The 24,718-nt window shown below is 43.1% G+C and overlaps 1 long non-coding RNA gene across 1 annotated transcript in view; it reads left to right on the top strand.

Annotated features, from left to right (window-relative positions):
• Positions 1 to 17,829, top strand: part of LOC124018401 — a 51,446-nt gene extending 33,617 nt beyond the window's left edge. The window contains exon 3 of the long non-coding RNA XR_006835616.1: positions 17,601 to 17,829. This is a non-coding gene — a long non-coding RNA (uncharacterized LOC124018401). The remainder of the gene's footprint in view (positions 1 to 17,600) is intronic.
• Positions 17,830 to 24,718: the final 6,889 nt, after the last annotated feature.

The raw sequence follows: 24,718 nt of genomic DNA, 5'->3' as shown, positions 1-24,718 counted from the left end.
AAACGACAACAACAACGGATACCATGAGATGGAATAGGTCGGTACGGCAGCAGTGTATTGTCCTGAACTGTGTCCTGTGATTTGAGGCAGGGGAATGATATGCGAAGTATGGTGGAGCTCAATCTGCTCCGTCTACTCACCATGTATGGTTTCAGTCGGGTGATTTTGTTTTAAAATGGCATTTTGTGTAACCGAGCGCCATGCCAAGCTCCATGATGGCCGCTATGTGCCTCGCTTTGGCAGTCCTGTTCAACCCATGACAAAGGCAGGGCGTTTTGGTAACCTAGTCTTTCTTAAAATACCAAACCGCTTCGTCACTCAGAGACTTATGCACACACAGCCTACTCACAGTACACACACTTCTCAGTCAGGCTCCATGGCCAAAGCAAACCTTTTTGTATTTGAACTGCATCAAACTGTGGGTGGAGAAGAGTGCGAGGGACAGTAGATTTAAGTGGCCTCTAAGCGTATCAGAAATCTTTAATTAACATTAGGGGGTTTGATAAGGAACTTTGGCTGTCAATCTCATGTTTATTTTTGCAGTCTGAGGTAGTGTCTGAACGGTGAGGTAACGGTCTGGAAGGAAGGCTAGTACTACGATCATATGTACTGCATTTACCTCCTTCTCTCAGAGACGTGTTATTGGAAAGGTGGACTGTGCAGTTTATACACTCAACTCTGAGGACCATAGAATTAAAGGCACTATTTGGATTGAATTTCGCTTGTCTCAATCGTTGTGGCATTTTTTCACGACATGTTCTGTACTGTGGGAAACATTATGTGGTCCTTCTGTAGCTCAGTTGGTAGAGCATGGCGCTTGCAACGCGCCATGCTTGTAACGCCAGGGTAGTGGGTTCGATCCCCGGGACCACCCATACGTAGAATTTATGCACACATGACTGTAAGTCGCTTTGGATAAAAGCGTCTGCTAAATGGCATATATTATTATATTATTTATCTATTGTATACTGCACTGTATAATGGTTTGAATAGTAGCCTTTTCTCTTCACTCCTTATAGGTAGCACCAAGCTCTCTAACTAGCGTTTTAATAGGTGGTGGTAGTAGTACATTCATTAAACATTTTAGTCACACTACTAGCGTATTTCACGACATCCAATTTCAAATGGGAGAAACTGTTACCCACGTCAATGATTCTCACTCCCTTGTTGTGCAGAGACATTTTCTTTGACACGCTCAGTAGAAATGTCTGACATTTTTCAGGTGTCTGTGTGATTGGGTGTATCAATAACAAAATTGCTAAGGCAGTGTGTGGACACCCTGGGAAATTGGCAATTCCGAAATGAAAGCTTCCACAGAACTAGACAACATGTGAGGCATTAACGTAGTTTTATTGTTGTCATTTGGGTCAATTTGACAGATTCCTTTTGATGACTGTTAAACAAAATTATGCTGTCCTTTTTTTTAACCTGTGAAATGTCTGTTAGTAAGTTTCTCTGGACAGACCAAAACAACACCTGCAAACAAACCCATTCTCATCACACATTCGTCTGTGTGTTTGTGGAGGTGAGAATTTAGCGTAATTCTGTTTTACTACTCAGACAAGGGACCGAAAGTATTGATGTAGGACTTGAGTATAGGTGTAGAAAGTGGCCTATAATACTGACTGAGGTAAGATATAGATGGGGTGGCAGGTAGCCTAGTGGTTAGAGCATTGGACTAGTAACCAAGAGGTTGCAAGATCAAATCCCCGAGCTGACAAGATCAAAATCTGTTGTTCTGCCCCTGAGCAAGGAAGTTAACCCACTGTTCCTAGGCTGTCATTTGAAATTAAGAATTTGTTCTTAATATATAATAATAATAATAATAATAATAATATATGCCATTTAGCAGACGCTTTTATCCAAAGCGACTTACAGTCATGTGTGCATACATTCTTAACTGACTTGCCTATTTAAATAAAGGTAAAACAAAACATTAGACAAGCATGGCTTCGACACCAATCTGGAGTGTAATGCTTCTAAAAGGATGTGGTCATTTCAGAAAGTTTTCCCCTAAGGGACCGTAATATGTGGTGGCCCATTTGTTTGGAAGGGCTGGTCTGTGTATTCTTTATTTGTCTGGTACTACCATATAGGGCCCTATAAAATCCACCTTGTGGAAAATGCAGACAGAATCACAGAATCCAGACATGAAAACAGAATTCAACAATCTAAAAGAAAATGTATTGAAGTCATTCAAAAATGATTTAATTTTCCCAAGTTAATCATAAGACATGAACAAAATGCATCAGCGATTCGTATTCCTGCAACTTTCTGCAACTGCACAGGAATGTCCATCTGTGAGCGTTGTGCTCGTATGTCTAGTCTACACTTAGTGTAGCCATTAGCGATAATGCTAATGATAACCATCTGCTTTCCCAAAAACCTTCTCAATTAAATGTTACAAAGTAGCCTATGCCTACCTGGCAGTATGATATCATGATCATTTGCGTCATTCCAGTGGCCATTTGTTTTGCTAACTCTGAAATCACATGAGCGCTACAGAAACACAGCTAACCTAACAACGGTCTTTGGCTGGTGCGCACTTGCATTAAAAGGTAACTACACCCGAATTTTTTTATGTATTTGATTTTTTTTTTCCGGAACTCCAACAGTGGTCTCCTGATGTGGTTCAAGCATTGTTATGGACTTCTGTTTAAAATAAAATAAAATACATTTAAAAGCGTAATTTTGAGAGCAAGAACTGAATTTTGGAAAAAATAAATGGAATCTGGCAAAAAAAATGAAAGGTCACCACTAGTAGTACACAAACACGCGCCCTTCCACTGAAGTTGGTCTTGCCACAGCCCTTGCCTTCAGGCCTCGGCAACAAACCCTTGAATACATTCTTTTTTGCCTCTAACCCATTTCCTGTTTTAGTTTAGTTTCTTTGTTCTTGGCCTTCAGCCATGTCCTTGCTAAATGACTGTACTCACATCTGAAAGAGTTAATACATACAGCCGTGATGTAATCAGCAGTCTCTTTGCAGAACAAGGTGACTTTCCTTCAGCGAGGGAGCAGTAGTCATAACAAGCAGGCAGAAGTAATCAAATCATGTCATTTGACATGATTCCCTCTTCTTCTTCTTTTTTTTCATCCCCCCCCTTTACTTAATCTCCATCCCGTGAACAATGTCTGGGTTTAATGCAGTAGCCAGGCCCGAAGAGAGGGAACAAGGCGCAGTCCTCCTCGTCATCCAATGTCATCTCCATCCCTCTCTGCTTCCCACTCCGCAGAAACAGTCCGGAATCATAATCGCCACTTGACCGTTTGTGACTTTCACATTGCCGACTGTAGATGCTCCAGGGTTGAAGTAGAGGTGACTTCCCCCCTTTATCAGAATTTTTCCAATCTGATGCTTCGTTGCTTAAATACAGAACATTAGAGGGTATTATGCACGGGAGGGGTAGGGGCTTTATGGGTGGTGCCTCTGCCTTTGATGTTGAGGGCTAGAAAATCCTGCTCAGTCAAATAAAAAGGGCTTTGAAATGGCATAAGTGGGTCAATCCCTTGACAGGTTTGCAACTGTGCATATGTTTGGGTCTTGAAACAGCACTCAGAACCGTTGTGTGTGTGTGTGTGTGTGGCTCTGTTGCTAGAGAGTGGTACTTGTAACGTCAAAGGTCGTGCGTTGAATTCCCGCTTGGGCCACTCATATAAAAAAACTATGCACACATAAATTGCTTTGGACAAAAGGGTCTGCTTAATGGGATATATTATAATCATTCACATTACACACATTTTGCCCTGATATTTGTAGAGGATGGCCCAAACCCAGACGACGCTGGGCCAATTGTGCGCTGCCTTATGGGACTCGCAATCACGGCCGGTTGTGATACAGCTTGGATTCGAACCAGAGTGTCTGTTGTGACTCCTCTAGCACTGAGATGCAGTGCCTTTGACCACAGCACCACTCTGGAGCCACTGCCTAAAAACACACATTCTAAAGAAAACTGAAAGCATCTATCTGGTAGTAGAACACTAAATAAGCTATTCAGCCGTTTATTCAGCCAATCATTTCTTTCTGACTTCTGTAGCAAGCTATGTTCAAATGCTACTATAAAATGATTCAATGGTGGATCGGGGCCTTGGTGCTAATTAGAACTTTCTATCTTAACTGGGTCACTGCCTGCTTTGTGGCTTGTTTTGCTATTCAAATGTATTAAAATGGGAAAATATGCCATCCCTGCCGAACGACCCAATGTGGTTTTGTTGCCTTTGCTTATTTCTTTGTTCGTTGGTGGGTTGGGCTGTGTGGCTCTATGAAGGACTTTCTAGTCTGGTCAAACTCTAAATATTTGTCCAGAATGTACACCAAATTTAAATGAGGAACGTTGAACTTGTCATGAAAGAGAACTGTAGAATTTTTCTATATACAGTAATTGGTCATCTATATTTCCCCAAATACTTTGATCATTCCATTTGACAGTTTGGCTGTGTTTTTATGAAGACTGAGTGATGTTGAGGTGGGTGGGGGTGGGGGGGGGGGGGGTTCTTCAGTAAAGACCCTCCTGTGCTCTGTTGATGTTTCTCTCAGTCTCTCCCCTCCACATTGGTCCCAACGTTCCCCTCTGTCATTACCCAGTCTTTCTTGCTTTCTCTCCTTCCCGTCTCTCCGTCCGTACTCAGCCCGACAGAGACAAACTAAGAGGGAGAAGCAGAGAGAGACTAAGTCAGAAAGAGGGAGTGAGATTGAAAAGGACATCTCTAAGACAATTCTAGAGCGTTGCAGAGAGAGTCTGAAATTGAAGGAAAAAAATTGAGTGTCCAAGCAGATAAACGGAGAACTAGAGTGTGCAGAAGATCTGTGGTTTTAGGCTGACTGAAGAATCCCCAGAGGTACAGTCAAACACACATGGTCCTGATCAATAATGGACACTGGTCCCCAGGCGCTTAGCCTGGCCAGACACGCACGCACACATGCAGATACAGACACGGACACGCCATCCTGGGCTAGTCTCCTGGGGAATTGATGCACGGTGACAAATTGACACTCCTCCCCTCCCCCTTTTCTCTATGCTCTGGTCTCAGACAAGCCACAGAAACAAGGACTGAGAAAGCAAGAATCGGATGGCAAGGAAAGTATTTAGACACAGCAATAGTGGCGCAGCGGTCTAAGGCACTGCATCTGTGCTAGAGGCGTCACTACAGACACCCTGGATCAAATCCAGGCTGTATCACAACTGGCCGTGATTGGGAGTCCCATAGGGTGGTGAACATTTGGCCCAGCGCCATCTGGGTTTGGCCGGTGTAGGCCGTCATTGTAAATAAGAATGTGTTCTTAACTGACTTGCCTAGTTAAAGGTTAAATTTTTAAATTTTTTATTGTGATTTTATCTATAAGAACATGACTAGTTTAGCTGTATGCTTCTCATGGTCAGATGCTATGGCCAGGGATGACAGGGTAATGAATAGCAGTTAGCTAGCTGTCAGCGCTATACTCCTGATAACCGTGTGGGAGCGTGGACTGTGGAAATAGGCTGTCAATCCTGCATCAGGACTATCCCTGCCACACAGACCGAGCAAGGGGAAGGGGGGACGCTCTTTAGGAAAACGTGTGTGTGCGTGCCTGTGTGTAGTTGTGCATGGTAAAGATCTATACAATGCACACGGCTAATTCAAAAACTATGGACGGACCAATATACACACAGCCCTGACAAGACAATGTAAATTATATATTATCATTATTGAAGATAATGCAAAGCTCACTGAATTTAATGTAGGCTAGCAGACAATGCGTTGCGAATCGACGTTGCTGAATGAGAAAATACAATGCTGAATGTGAAACTACATTCCTATTACAAAACAGCATTGCAAAATGTGAAAAAAAATACATTGCTGAATGTAAAAATGCATTGCTGAATGGCAAACTATACTGACCAAAAATATAATTGCAACATGTAAATGTTCGTCCCATGTTTCATGAGCTGAAATGAAAGATCCCAGAAATGTTCCATACGCACAAAAAAAACATTTCTCAAAAATGTTGAGCACAAATTTGTTTACATCCCTGTTAGTGAGCATTTAGCCTTTGCCAAGATAATTCATCCACCAGACAGGTGTGGCATATCAAGAAGTTGATTAAACAGCATGAACATTAGAGGTGCACCTTGTGCTATAAAAGACAATAAAAGGCTACTCTAAAATGTGCAGATCTCTCGCACAACACAATGCCACAGATGTCTCAAGTTGAGGGAGAGTGCAATTGGCATGTTGATTGCAGCAATGTCCACCAGAGCTGTTGCCAGAGAATTTAATGTTAATTTCTCTACCTTAAGCCACCTCCTACTTCGTTTTAGAAAATTTGTCAGTACGTCCAACCAGCCTCTCAACCGCAGAGTATTTCTGTTTGTGATAAAACCCTCTTGTGGGGAAAGACTCATTTTGATTGACTCCACAGTGAGTGGGCCTATGCCCAGTCATGTGAAATCCACAGATTAGAACCTAATGAATTTATATGAACTGTAACTCAGTAAAATCGTTGCAAATGTTGCATGTTGGGTTGTATATTTTTGAAACTACATTGCCGAATGGGAAATAATATTGCCAAATGATCTATGTCAAAGCAATAATGGCCGGTAGTAAAGTTGGGGTGTGGCTGCAGTGCACACAGGCAGTGAATAGATCCATTGTTCCTCTAACAGGTAGCTTCACTCTTGGGATTATTCAGTAACCCATTCACTGGTGTAGGACTCATAGTGTGTGTGTGTGTGTGTGTGTGTGTGTGTGTGTGTGTGTGTGTGTGTGTGTGTGTGTGTGTGTGTGTGTGTGTGTGTGTGTGTGTGTGTGTGTGTGTGTGTGTGTGTGTGTGTGTGTGTGTGTGTGTGTGTGTGTGTGTGTGTGTGTGTGTGGGCCTGGTGTTTGTAGGATGTCTGCGTCGCGTGGGCGGCAAAATGTTTAAGTATTCTGTGTGTGTGGTTGTGCGCCTTCTGTGTTAGTAAGGGCGTGTATCATCATGGGTAGCGTGTGTGTGTGGATCAATGGCCCCTATGGATCTGCCTATCAGTGTTAACAGGAGGAGAAGAGCATTAGATTGAGCTCATCTGTGTCTCTACAGGAGGTTATAGTGATCCTGTGGCTAGTGAGTGAGGTCGATAGTTTGTGTGTGTGTTTTGTGCGTTGATAGGTTTACATAATGTGTTTGCATGTGAATTCACGGTAATGTACAAGTGGGTTCATACCGTGTGTGTGCGCGTGTGTGCATCTCCCTCCTTTCTGCTTCACACACACACACACACACACACACACACACACACACACACACACACACACACACACACACACACACACACACACACACACACACACACACACACACACACACACACACACACACACACACACACACACACACACACACACACACACACACACACACACACACACACACACACAGTCCCATTTGCGGTCAGCAGGGGGGTGATGGGGAGCTGGAGGGGTGTCCATTGTGTGTTAAATGGAGCTGTCCATCCCCTGCCATTGGAACAGAAGGAATAAGAAACCCCCCTCTGCCCTACCCCCCCTAAACCACTCTGCCCCTATTCTCATACACCTCTCTTTCTCAATGTATATTTATTTTTTCATTTCTCTTTCTTTCTCTCTCGTTCGTTCGTTCTTTCTTTCTTTCTGGCACCCACTTCTTCCATCCTCCATATGTGGAAGTATGAGACCCATGTTTTTTGATTTGGGACCCAACCGTTGGGGTGGCTCATCCATCATAGCCTGTCTCCACCACCCTCCTCTACTCCCGATTGGTTTGACTCCTTGGGGAGATGATTGGGCTGGACCATTGGACCACAGATGGAGAGGTGGGTAGGGGAAGGGAAATCCACTTTGGTTTACTTTATGACTGGACCTTGTATGGATGTTCTCAGTATCACAAAGGAAAGGGTAGAGGGAGTTTTTATACCTCCGCTGGCTTTGTTGTAGTAGATTGTTGTAGTAGATTGGGGGAATTGAGAGTGTGCACAGTATGTGTGAATGGTAGAGCACACATTATGAATTAGTATTTTTTTTCCATTTGCGTGTATGTGGGGGATGTGACCCCTCTGGTTATATATATATATATATATATATGCCATTTAGCAGACGCTTATCTGCTACTGGGCACCTGACACCATGTACTCTTTTTGATCACATTATGAACAATATTTAACCAAACTTCAGGCTATGTCCTTCTATATACAATGCTTAAACATCGTGTCAAAGGGTACAAGTACTAGCACATATCAGGCTTGGGCCCTTGGCTCTATCTTAATTTGCCTTTCTGCAAGTCCTTCCATCCTTTTCTCCTCGCCGCCTCATCTACCATATTGGAGGAGGTCCTTTCCTTTGGAGTCTATTGTCCAATGCAGTTTGAGAAAGCGGGGAGGAGAACAAATGCAAGGAATCAAGGACCGATATATTAAGAGAATTTGTTGCTCTTTTGAAACTGCCAAGAAACAACGTGACATCTAAGCCACGAGAGTCCTAACGGTCAAAGAGGGAAATGGTTCCAATAGTTTTTCCACCATTAAATCCCATAGGGGCTTGTGGAGCACTTAAAATAAGGCTGTGTTTCGTGTAGGCTTACCCTGGCGTGACGTTTTGGTACCGTGTAAATCTCTGACTTTGCTCAATATATTCACCTGTATTTACCCCTGACAAATGAAATGGTAAGTAGCTGCTAATGTGGCTATCATAAAGAAGTACAAATGCCATGATGTAGACGAGACTACCGAATTGAGGCAAAGGTAAGACTCTCTGGATTAACTATCTAATGTTAGCTAAATGTAGTAATTAATACATTGGCTACATTTCTGTGAACTGTCTTGGGCAAGTTTTATATTGACGCAAAACCTGTTCGCAAAGTAGATGATGTGCAGGAGCTTGCAGTGATTTGTAATCGTGCATGATGTCTACTTTGATGCTAATTAGCATTTTCAAATCTGAGCGTAAAATGGAGACAAATATATTGATAAAAGTCACCTTTTTCTGATTTTTATTTTTTATTTTTTACATGGTTATCAAAACATTTACATTTACATTTAAGTCATTTAGCAGACGCTCTTATCCAGAGCGACTTACAAATTGGTGCATTCACCTTATGACATCCAGTGGAACAGTCACTTTACAATAGTGCATCTAAATCTTAAAGGGGGGGGGGTGAGAGGGATTACTTCTCCTATCCTAGGTATTCCTAGAGGTGGGGTTTCAGGTGTCTCCGGAAGGTGGTGATTGACTCCGCTGTCCTGGCGGAGTCAATCACGCCAGGGTAAGCTTACATGAAGCACAGCCCTTATTTTCATTGTTTCTATAATCCCCAATGGGAAAAATAAATGATGGAAAAACAATTGGAACCATTTCCCAATTTGACCGCTAGGTTTTATGGGTATTATGAAATTTCCACTGTGGGGCTCTATTTGGGGCGCATCCTAAGAAAGGCACATAACACATAACGTAACTTTTCAATGTGAATAAGTACGTTCCTGCCTCATCCTTGATGGAGAGATTAAACGGGGCTATTGTCTGTGTGTTTCCAAGGTAAGGTCAGAGAGACCTTGTTTATCATGTGAGCCGTGCCATGCCGTACTGTACTAGGCTGCTTGCCTTCCTGTTTAATGAGGTGTGTGCCTGTGTGACCCTTATCCTGTATGGGACACTATGATGAATGGGACTGTTCTAGTGGAGGTGTGAGACTTGACTGTGGAGTGTTATCCCGCTTAGCGTACACGCATACTAACGAACATACACACTCTTTGTCTTTTTGTCTCTCTCCCTCTCCCATAAGGCTGTGTTGGTGTGGTATCACCCTTAAGGATCTTCCGTACTCCTCAGACAAACTGTTCAGAAATGTAAAGCCTACCCACTACACAACTATACAATCGCTCTACCCACTACACAACTATACAATCGCTCGACATCAATCTATATACCATTGAAGTCGGAAGTTTACGTACACAGTAGCCAAATACATTTAAACTCAGTTTTTTTTAACAATTTCTGACATTTAATCGTAGTAAAAATTCCCTGTTTTAGGTCAGTTAGGATCACCACTTTATTTTAAGAATGTGAAATGTCAGAATAATATAAGATTATTTATTTCATCACATTCCCAGTGGGTCAGAAGTTTACATGCACTCAATTAGTATTTGGTAGCATTGCTTTTAACCTGGGTCAAACGTTTCAGGCAGCCTTCCACAAGCTTCCCACAATAAGTTGGGTGAATTTTGGCCTATTCCTCCTGACAGAGCTGGTGAAACTGAGTCAGGTGTGTAGGCCTCCTTGCTCACACACACTTTTTCAGTTCTGCCCACAAATTTTCTATGGGATTGAGGTCAGGGCTCTGTTGATGGCCACTCCAATACCTTGACTTTGTTGTCCTTGAGCCATTTTTCCACAACTTTGGAAGTATGTTTGGGGTCATTGTCCATTTGGAAGACCCATTTGCGACCAAGTTTTAAGTTCCTGATTGATGTCTTGAGGTGTTGCTTCAATATATCTACGTAATTTTCCTGCCTCATGATGCCATCTATTTTGTGAAGTGCACCAGTCCCTCCTGCAGCAAAGCACCCCCACAACATGATGCTGCTACCCCCGTGCTTCACAGTTGGGATGGTGTTCTTCGGCTTGCAAGCCTCCCCCTTTTTCCTCCAAACATAACGATGGTCAATATGGCCAAACAGTTATATTTTTGATTCATCAGACCAGAGGACATTTCTCCAAAAAGCACGAGCTTTGTCCCCATGTGCAGTTGCAAACTGTAGTCTGGCTTTTTTTATGGTGGTTTTGGAGCAGTGTCTTCTTCCTTGCTGAGCAGCCTTTCAGGTTATATTGATATAGGACTCGTTTTACTGTGGATATCGATACTTTTGTACCTGTTTCCTCCAGCATCTTCACAAGGTACTTTGCTGCTGTTCTGGGATTGACTTACACTTTTCGCACCAAAGTATGTTCATCTCTGGGAGACAGAAAGCATCTCCTTCCTGAGCGGTATGACGGCTGCGTGGTCCCATGGTGTTTATACTTGCGTACTATTGTTTGTTCAGATGAACGTGGTACCTTGAGGTGTTTGGAAATTGCTCCCAAGGATGGATCAGACTTATGGAGGTCTACAATTGTTTTTCTGAGGTCTTGGCTGATTTTGTTTAGATTTTCTTATGATGTCAAGCAAAGAGGCACTGAGTTTGAAGGTAGGCCTTGAAATACATCCACAGGTACACCTTCAATTGACACAAATTATATCAATTAGCCTATCTGAAGCTTCTAAAGCCATGACATTTTCTGGAATTTCCCAAGCTGTTTAAAGGCACAGTCACCTTAGTGAATGTAAGCTTTTGACCCACTGGTATTGTGATACAATGAATTATAAGTGAAATTGTAACGCTCTTCTGAAGAAGAGGACCAAAGTGCAGCTTGGTACGGACTGGGTACCCTCGTCGCTGGAGGCTCCGGACTGGAGAACGTCGCTGGAGGCTCCGGACTGGAGAACGTCGCTGGAGGCTCCGGACTGGAGAACGTCGCTGGAGGCTCCGGACTGGAGAACGTCGCTGGAGGCTCCGGACTGGAGAACGTCGCTGGAGGCTCCGGACTGGAGATGTTTTTTTTTGTATTTGCCTCCCGGTCTTTAGTGCCAGCCTGTCCCCGTATAATCCTTTTTACCAGCTGCCTCTGCCTTCCTTGCTGCTTCGACCTGCTCCCATGGCAGGCGATCTTTTCCGGCCAGGATCTCCTCCCATGTGAAGGATCCTTTGCCGTCCAGGATGTCCTCCCATGTCCAGTCCTCCTTACCACACTGCTTGGTCCTTTGGTGGTGGGTAGTTCTGTAACGCTTGTTTGAAGAAGAGGACCAAAGCGCAGCGTGGTACGTGTTCATGATTATTTATTCAAACTGAACACTGAAACAAAATAACAAAGTGGAACAAAATGAAACAGTTCTGTCTGGTGTAAACACAAAACAGAAAACAACTACCCACAAAACACAGGTGTGGGAAAAAGATGCAATCAGAGACGTCTCAATCAGAGACGTCTCAATCAGAGACGACAATAGACAGTTGCCTCTGAGATCCACACCCCGGCCAAACACAAAGAAATAGAAAACATAGAAATAAAGAAACTATAATGCCCACCCTAGTCACACCCTGGCCTAACCAAAATAGAGAATAAAAACCTCTCTATGGCCAGGACGTGACAGAATTAATCTGTCTGTAAACAATTGTTGGGATTATTACTTGTGTCATGCAGAAAGTAGATGTCCTAACCGACTTGCCAAAACTATAGTTTGTTAACAAGAAATTTGTGGAGTGATTGAAGTTTTAATGATTTCAACCTAAGTGTATGTAAACTTCCGACCAACTGTATATAGGCTCTAGTATCTAGATAGGTTTATAGCTTGTAGTATGTGCCTATAGCATTTTAAATTAAGGTTAGTTGTGGTAAGTGCTACCCTTTTTAGATAATCAATGGACTGAATATACAGACTGACTGGTCAACCAAAACGTGTAATATTAAACTGGAACTTTCTATACTTTTTAAAGGCGACATACAATTATAATGTTGCTTTCATGTGATGCAAACATGTATAGTATCTGGCTAAATGGTTATAAATTACATGTTGATTATATTTTATAAAGGTTTGATGCATTTCTTAAGCCCATTTCAAAGTTACGAACATTTCGGTCTTCGGAAACGACTTCTATTCCCATTGTGTTCGTATCACTGAGGTCCTACTGACGTTCTACTGATCCTCCAATCAACTAAAATGGAAGCCTCGTCTTCTTGAAATAAATATTGAAAGTGTCACTTAAAGAGACAACAGAACATATCCACAAGAATATGTCACATCTGCAACCAGAGGGTAAAAAACATCTAGACTACGTTTACTCCACATACAAAGCTCTCCCTCACCCTCCATTTGGAAAATCTGACCATAATTCTGTCCTGATTCCTGCTTACAAGTAATACTGAAGTGGTCAGATGACGCAGATGCTACGCTACAGGATTGTTTGGCTAACACGGACTAGAATATTTTCCGGGATTCATCCAATGGCATTGAGGAGTATACCGCTTCAGTCACCGGCTTCATCAATAAGTGCATCGATGACGTCCCCTGTCGTCCCCACAGTGACCATACGTACATTTCCCAACTAGAAGCCACAGATTACAGGCAACGTCCGCACCGAGCTAAAGGCTAGAGCTGCTGCTTTCAAGGAGCGGGACATGAATCCGGACGCTTATAAGAAATTCTGCTATGTCCTTAGATGAACAATCAAACAGGCAAAGCATCAATACCGGACTAAGATTGAATCCTACTACACCGGCTCTGACACTCGTCATATGTGGCAGGGCTTAAACTATTACGGACTACAAAGGGAAACCCAGCCGCGAGTTGCCCAGTGACGCGAGCCTACCAGATGAGCTAAATGCCTTTTTATGCTCGCTTTGAGGCAAGCAACACTGAAGCATGCATGAGAGCACAGCTGTTCCAGACGACTGTGATCACGCTCTCTGTAGCCAATGTGAGCAAGACTTTTAAACAGGTCAACATTTACAAAGCCATGGGGCCAGATGGATTACCAGAATGTGTACTCGCAGCATGCGTGGACCAACAGGCAAGTGTCTTCGCTGACATTTTCAACCTCTCCCTGGCCTGTAATACCTACATGTTTCAAACAGATCAATCAAGCAAATGCATTTATAAAGCCCTTTTTACATCAGGCGACGTCACAAAGTGCTGTACGGTAACCCTGCCTAAAACCCAGCAAGCAATGCAGGGTGTCATTCTACGGCGCAACCAGCTTTAACAGACGTTTCTCAGCGCTATATCAACATGTCCTAAAAAACTGACATCGCTGCTCTTTTCGGGCCTGAATAAATCCCTGAGACCTTTTTAACATCTCCATACTATACACATACCATGTTGTCTTGTTTAATGAAGTCGGGTATAATTTAAAGTGTCTTATATTGTCCGCCTATAGGCCGTAGTCGGGGGTGGAGCCTTCGTAGTGTCGGCTGAATGTGCCCCAGTGTGAGTGGTGGGGAGGCTGAAATGTCAAGCAGTGTTTTCCAAGCTTCCAGTATGTATGGTGGAGAGAGGGGAGCACACATGGGAGGGTGTAACATTCCTGAACCAGCTTCACAGAGAGGAGAGATGGAGCGAGGAAGACGTGGAGAGCGAGAGCGAGATGACAAATATTGATAGACGAGAGGAGTGAGTAAGGGGACAGAAAAAAAGCGTCCAACAGAGTTCAATGCGGCAGAGCTGCGTGATTTATTGGGACATACGTCTGCAACTTGAGAACAGCCAATGAAATGAGGTTTGTAAATGTGGAATAAATAAATGGCCCGTCGGACTATTGGGGCCACACGGCTCTGAACTATGAATTGAGCTTTATGGAAAGCGGAGGGTAAATGGAAAAAAAAACGAGGACAGAGGAGGAATGGAGAAGTGGAAGAGATAGTTAAGCTGTAGAAAGGAGGACAAGATGGAAAAGGAGAGGAATGGAAGAACTAGGGACAAAAGAGGAAGAATGAGAGAGAGAAAGGAGACCGACACAAAGAGAGTATGAACAAGAGAGGGAAAGGAGACAGTGGACAGCAGACGGGTGGGTCTGAAGGACGGAGGCAAGCCTCCCCATGTCCTTGTGAAAAGAAGAGGGGTATATTCCTCCTCCGGCCCAACCTAATAACCATTCTACAGTCACGTCCTTCAACGACTTATTAGCTCAATCTCGCCTCGGTGTTGTGAAACAGTCAAGGAGTGAACCCAGTACAAGTTTGTTATGACAGACCGACGTATTGGCGTGCGAATATGATATATATATATATATATATATATATATATATATATATATATATATAAGGTAAATATGGTTATGTAAGCTAGCTCACCACAGGAATGTACTTGGAACTCTTATCTTCTCCTTTTATTTATCCTCACCAATCTACCCTTCATTCTTCTGTCACAGTTATGTTTGGCTGGATATAGACCTAGCTCCAGTCCTGTAATATTGGTTGCTTTATGAAGTAGAGTTTATCATGTCTTTGTACAGCTGTGATTGGTTTACAGTTATGAGTATTATGTGTATATTTGTAAAGGGAGTTTATGTTTGTGTTCAGTGTATGAGAGGTGTATGTGTGCATGTGGTGTGTGGGAACAAAATATGAGAAAGTGGTGTGTGTTGTGCCTGGTAATATGAGGAACATAATCACCTCTCTTCAGCACCCTCCGCCATTGTCTCTGCGGTGCCATCTTGGAATCCAATGAAGACAGGGAAAAGAGGGGATTTTCCTATTGTTCTGTCACCTGGTCCCTGAGTCCCCGACCCCTCAGTCTGACCTTTATCTGTGTTTCCAGCCCAATCAGTGGCCAGTGCCACATTAGTACCACAACCACAGGGGGCCTAGCCAGGGCTAATCCCCTCTCTCTCTCTCACTCACTCACTCACACGAGAGGCTGTGAATGAACAACCTCTACCAAGACCGGGTGCACTGATCTTGGGTCAAGGCGCCCGCATGCTCCCCATCCAAAACAGTTCGGAACAGTTTGTCCATATCTTATGGCAACATCAGCTGTTCGTGCACACATTTTTTCTCGAGTCAAGCTAAAGTTCGGAATCCTACGACTACGCCTCTTTGTTTGGTGATTGATCAACAGTAGGGATTCCTCAATGAAGTCGTTTGTCATTCAACGATAGATGCCTTGTTTCATGCATACGTTTTCACTTGAGAAATACTGCACCAAACATCCTAGTTAGTAAAATTGCGCAACTAAGATATCCTCTGCAAAAAAAGTCCAAATGAATGACAGATTTGAGTTACCTTAGATTCATTCTGACTACTATTGCTGCTTTTTCTTTCAAGCAAAGGTGGAAGGCATGTGAGCACACTCGTTTGGTTCACCTAGCCGAGTTTGGCTAGGCGCCAGCTGAACCGGTGCACCATCCAGCCAGGGAGAGAGCTCCAGAGAGCCCCAGGCTAGTGATCCAAAGCTCCAGGAATCCGTGGCATTTCGCAGACCCAGGCGAAGAGTCCTTTGGGGGAATAAATGGGAATGTGTTAAGGTCAACATTTATCCCCATGTGCCCTGTATGTACGCTGGAGAGAAACACGCACAGTTCTGTAACCTAGTGAGTAGATGCATTGGTTTATACTGAAGAGATTTGAGGGTTTCTTCATGGACATTGTTGTTTTGGTGGTTGTCTTTGTCCAGTCATATAACTGGTACACAACTACCACTTTTATTTCTAAAATGTCTTCATGTAAATTTGATTTGTTTGACTTTGATCTATTTACGGGCTGGAATTGATTAGAATTATTCACTCTCTTTTTAAGGCCCATCTTTAGTGAATATAATCTTGCTTATCGACAACGTTTGGCACGTCCGCACGTCCGTGGCTCAGACATGGCATACATAATGCAATTTACAGTAGGCCTAGCCCCTATATCAGTGCAAATGCTATGTTTAACAATACATTTCCATATTGAAGTCATGCATTTAGGCTTCTTACAATGAGAACTACGAACATGTTCAACATATTTATCAAAGCTGGGCAAGGCCTACATACGTTTTATTTAGTTTCTTAGGCTATTCAACAAACTAGGCTATAACGGGCTAACATTTATATTGGATTTGATTACAAAATACATACGACTGTAAACACAACTTAAAGCAACCACATACACTGAGTGTACCAAAAAATTGGAACACTTGCTCTTTCCATGACAGAATGACCAGGTGAATCCAGGTGAAAGCTATGAACCCTCATTGATGTCACTTGTTAAATCCACACCAATCAGTGTAGATGAAGGGGAGGAGACAGGTTAAAGAAGGATTTTTAAGACTTGAGACAATTGAGACATGGATTGGGTATGTGTGCCATTCAGAGGGTGAATGGGGAAGACAAAAGATTTGTGGCTTTGAACGGGGTCTGGTAGTAGGTGCCAGGCACACCAGTTTGAGTGTGTCAAGAACTGCAACGCTCCTGAGTGTTTCACGCTCAAATGTATCAAGAATGTTCCACCACCCAAAGGACTTCCAGCCAACTTGACACAACTGTGGGAAACATTTGAATCAACATGCCCAGCATCCCTGTGGAATATTGTCAGCACCTTGTAGAGTCCATGCCCCAATGAATTGAGACTGTACTAAGGGCAAAAGGGAGTGCAACTCAAAATAAGGAAGGAGTTCCTAATGTTTTGTATACTCAGTGTATTACGCTATGGAGCGCGTTCTGATTGGCCAGTGAGGGATCAAGAAACACCTAAAATGGTGTTTATTCAAAACCCAGCCCTTTTGCGCCACTGCGCCCATAATTCCGGTTATGAAAATAGCAAAAATATTTGACACCTCTGAACCTATAGTGCTTAGATTTGACCATTGCTTTAGGTTTGTTAAAACAGAGCCCCTAGCGTTATTTCTGTCTATTTCAATATCACACTGACTATCGGTGTAGGTCGTCATTGTAAATAAGAATTTGTTCTTAACGAACTTGCCTAGTGAAATGAAGGTTACATTTTAAACAAAAATTTCTTTGCTCTCATTATCGGCCATCTTGTTTCAGCGGCCTGCCTTAATAGAGACAAACTTGAGCTACAGTAATCACTTTTATTTTTCTCTACAGGGCTGCATCTCAATAGTTTAAAGTGGCTTCATCTCTTCGCCTCCTTTCCTTCATCTGCACTGATGTGAACGAGCTGAACAGGTGAATACTATATCCCGGGTAGGCATCCTTTATTGTATATCGCTGTACAATCCTGTGTTATCTGATTGGATTAAATTGGAGAAGAAAGATGACCCCCACACACACACAATATTACCTTTGCACTTTGCTTGTGTTTATTTATATGTTCTGGTCGGATACCTTTTTTCAAAACATTATCTTCTCAGTACATGAGGGGTGAAGTAGTCGAGGATAGGAAGCCATTGTAGATTGTCGATCTCAATGCATCCCTTGTCTTTTCCCTGGGTTGTATTGATTAGGCACCAAACGGAAGAAAACTGACTGAAGCAGGGAGGGACTACCTCAACTTGTCCAATAAGAAATGCTAATTTTGTTGTGTGTTGTGCTACAGTGTGCCCTAATGAATACGACCCAGTCCTCATCTCTCAACAGCCTATGGTAGGAAGTAATCACTGTTTCTGCTGCTACAGTGGCACTGGCCCCCTACTATTTTACGGCATTGTTTTCACCCCTGGGAGTTTATGGACTGCTGCTCGCTGGGCACAGTAAGCACCCCACACCCTGTGATTTATGTTTACGTTATGGAAAAGTGACGTTTGGGCACAACAACACAAAGGGGCTCTTTGTTAATGGGTGTTTTCTACACACACATCATTCAGTGTGGGGGGCCTAGACAGCTGTCACTCTCTCTCTCGCTCTATCAAAATCACAAATACATATGTACAATGCCTTCAGAAAGTATTCACACACCTTGACATTTTCCACATTTTGTTGTTACAAAAGTGGGATTAAAATACTCGGTAATGTCAAAGTGTAAGAAAAATTCTAACATGTTTAAAACATTTATGAAAAATAAAACAAATATTTCTTGATTTTAGATGAGTATTCAACCCCCTGAGTCAATCAATGTTTGAATTTGACAGCGATTACAGCTGTGAGTCTTTCTGGGTAAGTGTCACAGGTTACTAGGTGTGGAAGGTAGGAGTCAGGTGCAGAGAGCAGAGGGTTCAATAACAGACTATTTATTCTCTCCGGCACAAAAAAATGGTCACGCCAAACACAGGGCGCAGAAACACTGACCTGCCCAAGCACAGGGCGCAGAAACACTGACCTGCCCAAGCACAGGGCGCAGAAACACTGACCTGCCCAAGCACAGGGCGCAGAAACACTGACCTGCCCAAGCACAGGGCGCAGAAACACTGACCTGCCCAAGCACAGGGCGCAGAAACACTGACCTGCCCAAGCACAGGACCCAGAAACACTGACCTGCCCAAGCACAGGGCGCAGAAACACTGACCTGCCCAAGCACAGGGCGCAGACACACTGACCCGCCCAAGCACAGGACCCAGAAACACTGACCTGCCCAAGCACAGGGCACAGAAACACTGACCTGCCCAAACACAGGGCGCAGAAACACTGACCCGCCCAAGCACACAGGGCAAAACGATCCAGAGAGAAAATACATCCAACACCGACAGTGAACACAAAATAGTCACGCAGAAACACCAGCGGGCCAAACAGGCTTACATAGACCAGAAATCAAGAAACACAAAAGAAACCAGTGCAACTAATAAGACTAAACCAACAGACAAGGGAAAAGGGATCGGTGGCGGCTAGTAGGCCGGTGACGACGACCGCCGAGCGCCGCCCGAACAGGCAGGGGAGCCACCCTTGGCGGGAGTCGTGACAGTAAGTTTCTAAGAGCCTTCTACACCCGGATTGTGGAACATTTGCCAATTTTTATTATTTTCAAAATTCTTCAAGCTCTGTGAAATTGGTAGTTGATCACTGCTAGGCAACCTTAATCAGGTCTTGCCATAGATTTTCATGCAGATTTAAGTCAGCTGTAACTCGGCTACTCAGGAACATTCACTGTCTTCATGGTAAGCAACTCCAGTGTAGATTTTCCCTTGTGTTTTATTGTCCTGCTTAAAGGTGAATTCAGTGTCTGCTGGAAAGCAGACTGAACCAGGTTTTCCCTCTAGGATTTTGCCTGTCCTTAGCTTCATTCCGTTTCTCTTTTATCCTGGAAAAACTCCCCAGTTCCAAGCATACCCATAACATGATGCAGCCACCGCTATGCTTGACAATATGGAGAGTGATCCTCAATAATGTGTTGTATTGGATTTGGACATTATAAAAATGCATCCATGCCTGATGAAGACCTAAAGGTTGAAACAAAATCACATGAGTATGAGCAGCAATGTGCAGCATTTTTATTTGCCATGAATTCACCTACAACTCCAGCACCAGCAAAAAGTATGTGGATGTGTGTATGTTCTTCAGCTTTTGTATTCGATTTACCCCAAACGTAACCTAACACTTTGTATTCAGGACTAAACATTTATTGCTTTGCCACATTTTTTGCAGTATTACTTTAGTGTCTTGTTGCAAATAGGATGTATGTTTTGCCTTATTTATTTTCTGTACAGGCTTCCTTCTTTTCACTCTGTCAATTACGTTAGTATTGTGGAGTAACTACAAAGTTCTTGATCCATCATCAGTTTTCTCCTAACACAGCCATTAAACTCAAACGGTTTTAAAGTGATCATTGGCCTCATGGTGAAATCGCTGAGTGGTTTCTTTCCTCTCTGGCAACTGAGTTAGGAAGGACGCCTGTATCTTTGTAGTGACTGGGTGTATTGATACACCATCCAAAAGTGTAAGTAATAACTTCCCCATGCTCAAAGGGATATTCAATGTATGCTTTAAAATGTTTACCCATTTACCTATTGGTGCCCTTCTTTGAGAGGCATTGGAAAACGTCCCTGGTCTTTGGTTGAATCTGTGTTTGAAATTCACTGCTCCACTAAGGGACCACTAAGGGACCTTACAATTATCTGTATGTGTGGGGTACAGAGACGAGGTAGCCATTAAAACATCCTGTTAAACACTATTGTTGTACACTGTATGTGCTGGGTTGGTTGGTGTGTGCGTCCATCCGTGGGTGTTAAAATTGACATTTCTGTAATTTCATTTTCAAGAAATCTAGCAGAAATTTCTAAAACCATGTTTTCACTTCGTCATTATGGGGTGTTGTGAGAAAAAAAATTGAATCCATTTTGAATTCAGGCTGTAACACAACAAAATGTGGAATAAGTGAAGGGGTATGAGTACTTTCTGAATGCAATATATATTTATATTCCAGACTCAACATTGCTCGTTCTGATATTGCTCTTTCCAATAAACCAATAAACTTTTGATTTGATTATGAAAAGACTTCTGTACAACACAACCCTGAAAAGAGGATTGGTCCATTGGTTTTTCCAAAGGATGGTGGGTTGGTCCACTGTTGGTCGAAAATGAATGGACCAGTTGTTCAGTGTTTCTGTACTGCTTCTCTGTCTGTGTTTGTGTGCATGTAATCCTTTAGCATAGCTCCTTTACAGTCCACCTTGTTCCAAGCAAATCCAAGCGTGTCTAAGTATATTTGAGTCACATGAAAATGGGTTGAACTAATTCCCCTAAGCACGTTTTGTAGCCATATGTTATGAAGTGGAATGCGCCAAGGTCACATTTGGTATTACCGGCGTGAAAAAAGACAATTAATAGACTGAATAATCGCGAATGCTTATTGTAGCCATTTGACAGGATTGGGTGGTATCCAGATTCCCGTGATATACAATTTTACCCCTATAAGCACATAAGAGTCACTTTTTTAATTAAATTTTTATGGGGGGAAAAAGCCCCAAAAATCTTCACTTTCCAGAATGCCAACAAAATACTATGCTGACGAGCGCAGTCAAACGTTTACGACTGAGACAGACAACCCAGCCCATAAAGCGCTGTAAGTATTTCAAAACGCAGTTTGCAGCACAAACTAAACAGCTGTTTTTGGAAACTAGTAGCGGTAAACTTGCGATCCGTTTATATCTATTACCTAGTGCACATGTTGACTGCAGGTATTTATTTTAAAAGTATAAATATTCAAATTTCTTAAACTGTATTTACGGTATTGGGAAATCGTACAGAGGGTATTTTGAAATACCCCAGTTTTCTGCCCACCCCTACCTTTCAATGCTAACGTGCTAAATATGGAAACCACTTTGGCTTAAGCATGAAAGCGTAGTGGAGTAAATGTTAACCCAGCAGCTCTTTAGTTAGTGGTGTCCTGTAACATATTGTGGACTGTAATATCTCTGGCCTGTGCTTTCTTTGGCTCCGTCACTGTCAGTTTGTTATTCTGTCTGTTCCATGCTTCATTTCCTGCTCTTCTGAGTCATGAGAGGTGGAGAGCATCTGGGACTTGTGTTGGTGTGTTGATCCACAGTGTGACTTAGTGTGTGTGTGTGAAAGCTAAGTGTGCGTGTGTGTGCCTGTAATTCATCACCTCGTACTGTATGTTCTTTGGTGTGGCATAACAGAGTGTGTAATGTTTGCCTTAAGGGCTGGATCAGGCATATTCGTGTGTGTGTGTGTGTGTGTGTGTGTGTGTGTGTGTGTGTGTGTGTGTGTGTGTGTGTGTGTGTGTGTGTGCCCCCTAGTGGTCTTTGGTGTCTCTTACTGTAATGCTACAGTCTGGAAATACCTAACCTCACCTGTTAAACTGTCACTGACTTCGCAGAGTGAATGTTATAGAGCAACTGTGGAGACTAAGAGGAGGTAGTAAATCTCTTCAGAAGCTCTTCAAAACCTATTACATTTCAACAAAATTATAGACCTTAACCACGCTGTGCTGGCTCGGCTCTTTTCTTTTTACATTGTCCTCTCCAGCACGCTTCCAGTAGCTATAGTGGATGTATAACCAGGCCAGCCAGTGTGAATCGGGCGCTATAGTATTTTGTTAACTGAGATATTAGAAATGGAATTAGTTGGCTCTCTCTCTGTATTAATCAGATCTCTTTTCTCCGCCCCTCTCGGGAGTCACTCATCTGGCCATTCCAGTCCTCTTGTACATCTGGTCCTCCGTCTTGTTGTTGTCCCCTTTACCAGACGTTATAAATAACTGCTTGTTTTTCCTGCTGTGTCAGAGGCAGAGCTGTTGCCTGCCCCGTGCTGCTGGAGAGAGGAGGAAGAATATTTGTGTTTCTTCCCAGGGCTGTCCCTCATTCACTCCATTTCCCAGTCCCCGTCCCACATTCCGCAGCTGGCCTGGTGCTCTGGCGCTCTCCCTGTCTGTCTGGTGCTCTCCCTCTTCCTCTCTCGCTCGCTCACTCACACACCCACTTAGCAGTACTCGTACTCTCACCCAGATTTCTCTCACTCACTCTCCTGTTTTCAGTATGATAATTGATATTTTTATATAGCCACTTTTACACCCCTCGTAGTGCTGGTCTGGGATGAGGTCTCCCCTCTTATTAAATATGATCGGAAAGGCTAAACTGATCTTGGATCAGCACTGCTCTGAGATGTTTGATGATTAGGGGCAGGAGAGCAATGCATACCTCACTTCCTCCATAGTGTCCCAATTGGTTAATAAGCCATCAAAGGAAAGTGCGTGTGTTTGGTCCTTGCCTGCTGTCTGAGGTACATTCTCATACGGGTTGATTCACACATACTGTATGTATACAGAGTTAGGAGAGCTTTGTTCTGTCATTTGCTTACTGCATCAAACACACAGTACTTTGACATGATGATCTCCGATCAATCCAGGTTAGTAGTCAGGGACCAAGATGAAACGCAACCTTCGGAAAAAAAACCAGAGCCAGCATTAATGCCAAGACTGGAGAGGAGGGTGTGCGATCTGCGATGGGCTGTGTGCGTGTGTATGTATGTGTGTAATGGGTTGGTTGGTGTGTGTGTGTTTGTGTGTGTGTGTATCCATGGGTGTTAAGTTACCTGGTTCGGTACAGTTTGTGCGATCTGTGTAATATATAGGCGCATCAATCGTGTGTGTGTGTGTGTGTGTGTGTGTGTGTGTGTGTGTGTGTGTGTGTGTGTGTGTGTGTGTGTGTGTGTGTGTGTGTGTGTGTGTGTGTGTGTGTGTGTGTGTGTGTGTGTGTGTGTGTGTGTGTGTGTGTGTGTGTGTGTGTTCAGTGCAGTGGGTTCAGTTGAATGGAGTAGGCCTACAGGAGGCCTTTCAAACGGTGTGTGTTTGCGTGGACAACAGGCGGTTTTACAAAGAGCTCTCTCTCATCACACCGCCCCACAAAGCCTTTCAACCATCATCAAAGAGTATCTCCCCGTGAATCTCAAAATAACAATCAGGCTTCGATTTAATTTATTCAAGGATTCATGAATAAATATGTTTAAATGCATAGGGAGACGGTGGAATGCTAAATAATGCTTGTTGTGTTTGTGTGAAAAGTTATCAGCGTGCGTCTCAAGTCAGGATTTGTCTTCAAATTCATATTTTAATTTCCATATTCAAGTAGATATTTCTGTTTTAAAAAGTCACACGTTCATAGTCGTTGGTTGGTTGCTATTTTACTATGTGTACCGTACATAAGCTCCATAGGACTAGTTAGCGTAATGGCAATCATTTTTTCCCTTTCGTTGATGTAAAGAATACTATTCCAAGCCAAGCTGTGGTTGGTGTTGTCGCTATATTCCTGAAAAGTGCTTATTAGAATGCCCTGCATTTAGGGCCAAACTAATGTTAGCATGACGCATTAGCCGCTAACTGCTAACCGTTAGCCTCCACTTATAGCTGGTACTTCTCTTCTGTGGTTGGTCATATTGCTACAGTGGCTGGAATGTTCTGTTGTGATGAAAATGACCAGAGAAAAAAATGTACTAACTTTTTCCAGCTTCTCCCCGCGTGGCAGTGACGGTGGCACATTCTTTCCTAGAATGTGCACATATTTCCCCCTTCCATAATCGGCATGTAAAAACCCAAGCTGTAATTTCACTCCGAAAGCATTTGCTCCATGAAAACACACAAACGTATGAATACACACACACACACACACACTATTTTTGGGATTCTTTCACTCTGTTCATCCTGGAAGAATACAATAGTCCTACCCAGTAGACTTTGTCCTGGATCTGTGTGTCATAATGCCTCTGCATGTTGGGACCAGAAATAATATATAATAATATATGCCATTTAGCACACGCTTTTATCCAAAGCGACTTACAGTCATGTGTGCATACATTCTACGTATGGGTGGTCCCGG

The sequence above is a fragment of the Oncorhynchus gorbuscha genome, unplaced genomic scaffold (assembly GCF_021184085.1).
Source record: "Oncorhynchus gorbuscha isolate QuinsamMale2020 ecotype Even-year unplaced genomic scaffold, OgorEven_v1.0 Un_scaffold_50:::fragment_2:::debris, whole genome shotgun sequence".
Classification (NCBI taxonomy): Eukaryota; Metazoa; Chordata; class Actinopteri; order Salmoniformes; family Salmonidae; genus Oncorhynchus; species Oncorhynchus gorbuscha.
This window is presented reverse-complemented; position numbering and strand designations above follow the sequence as displayed.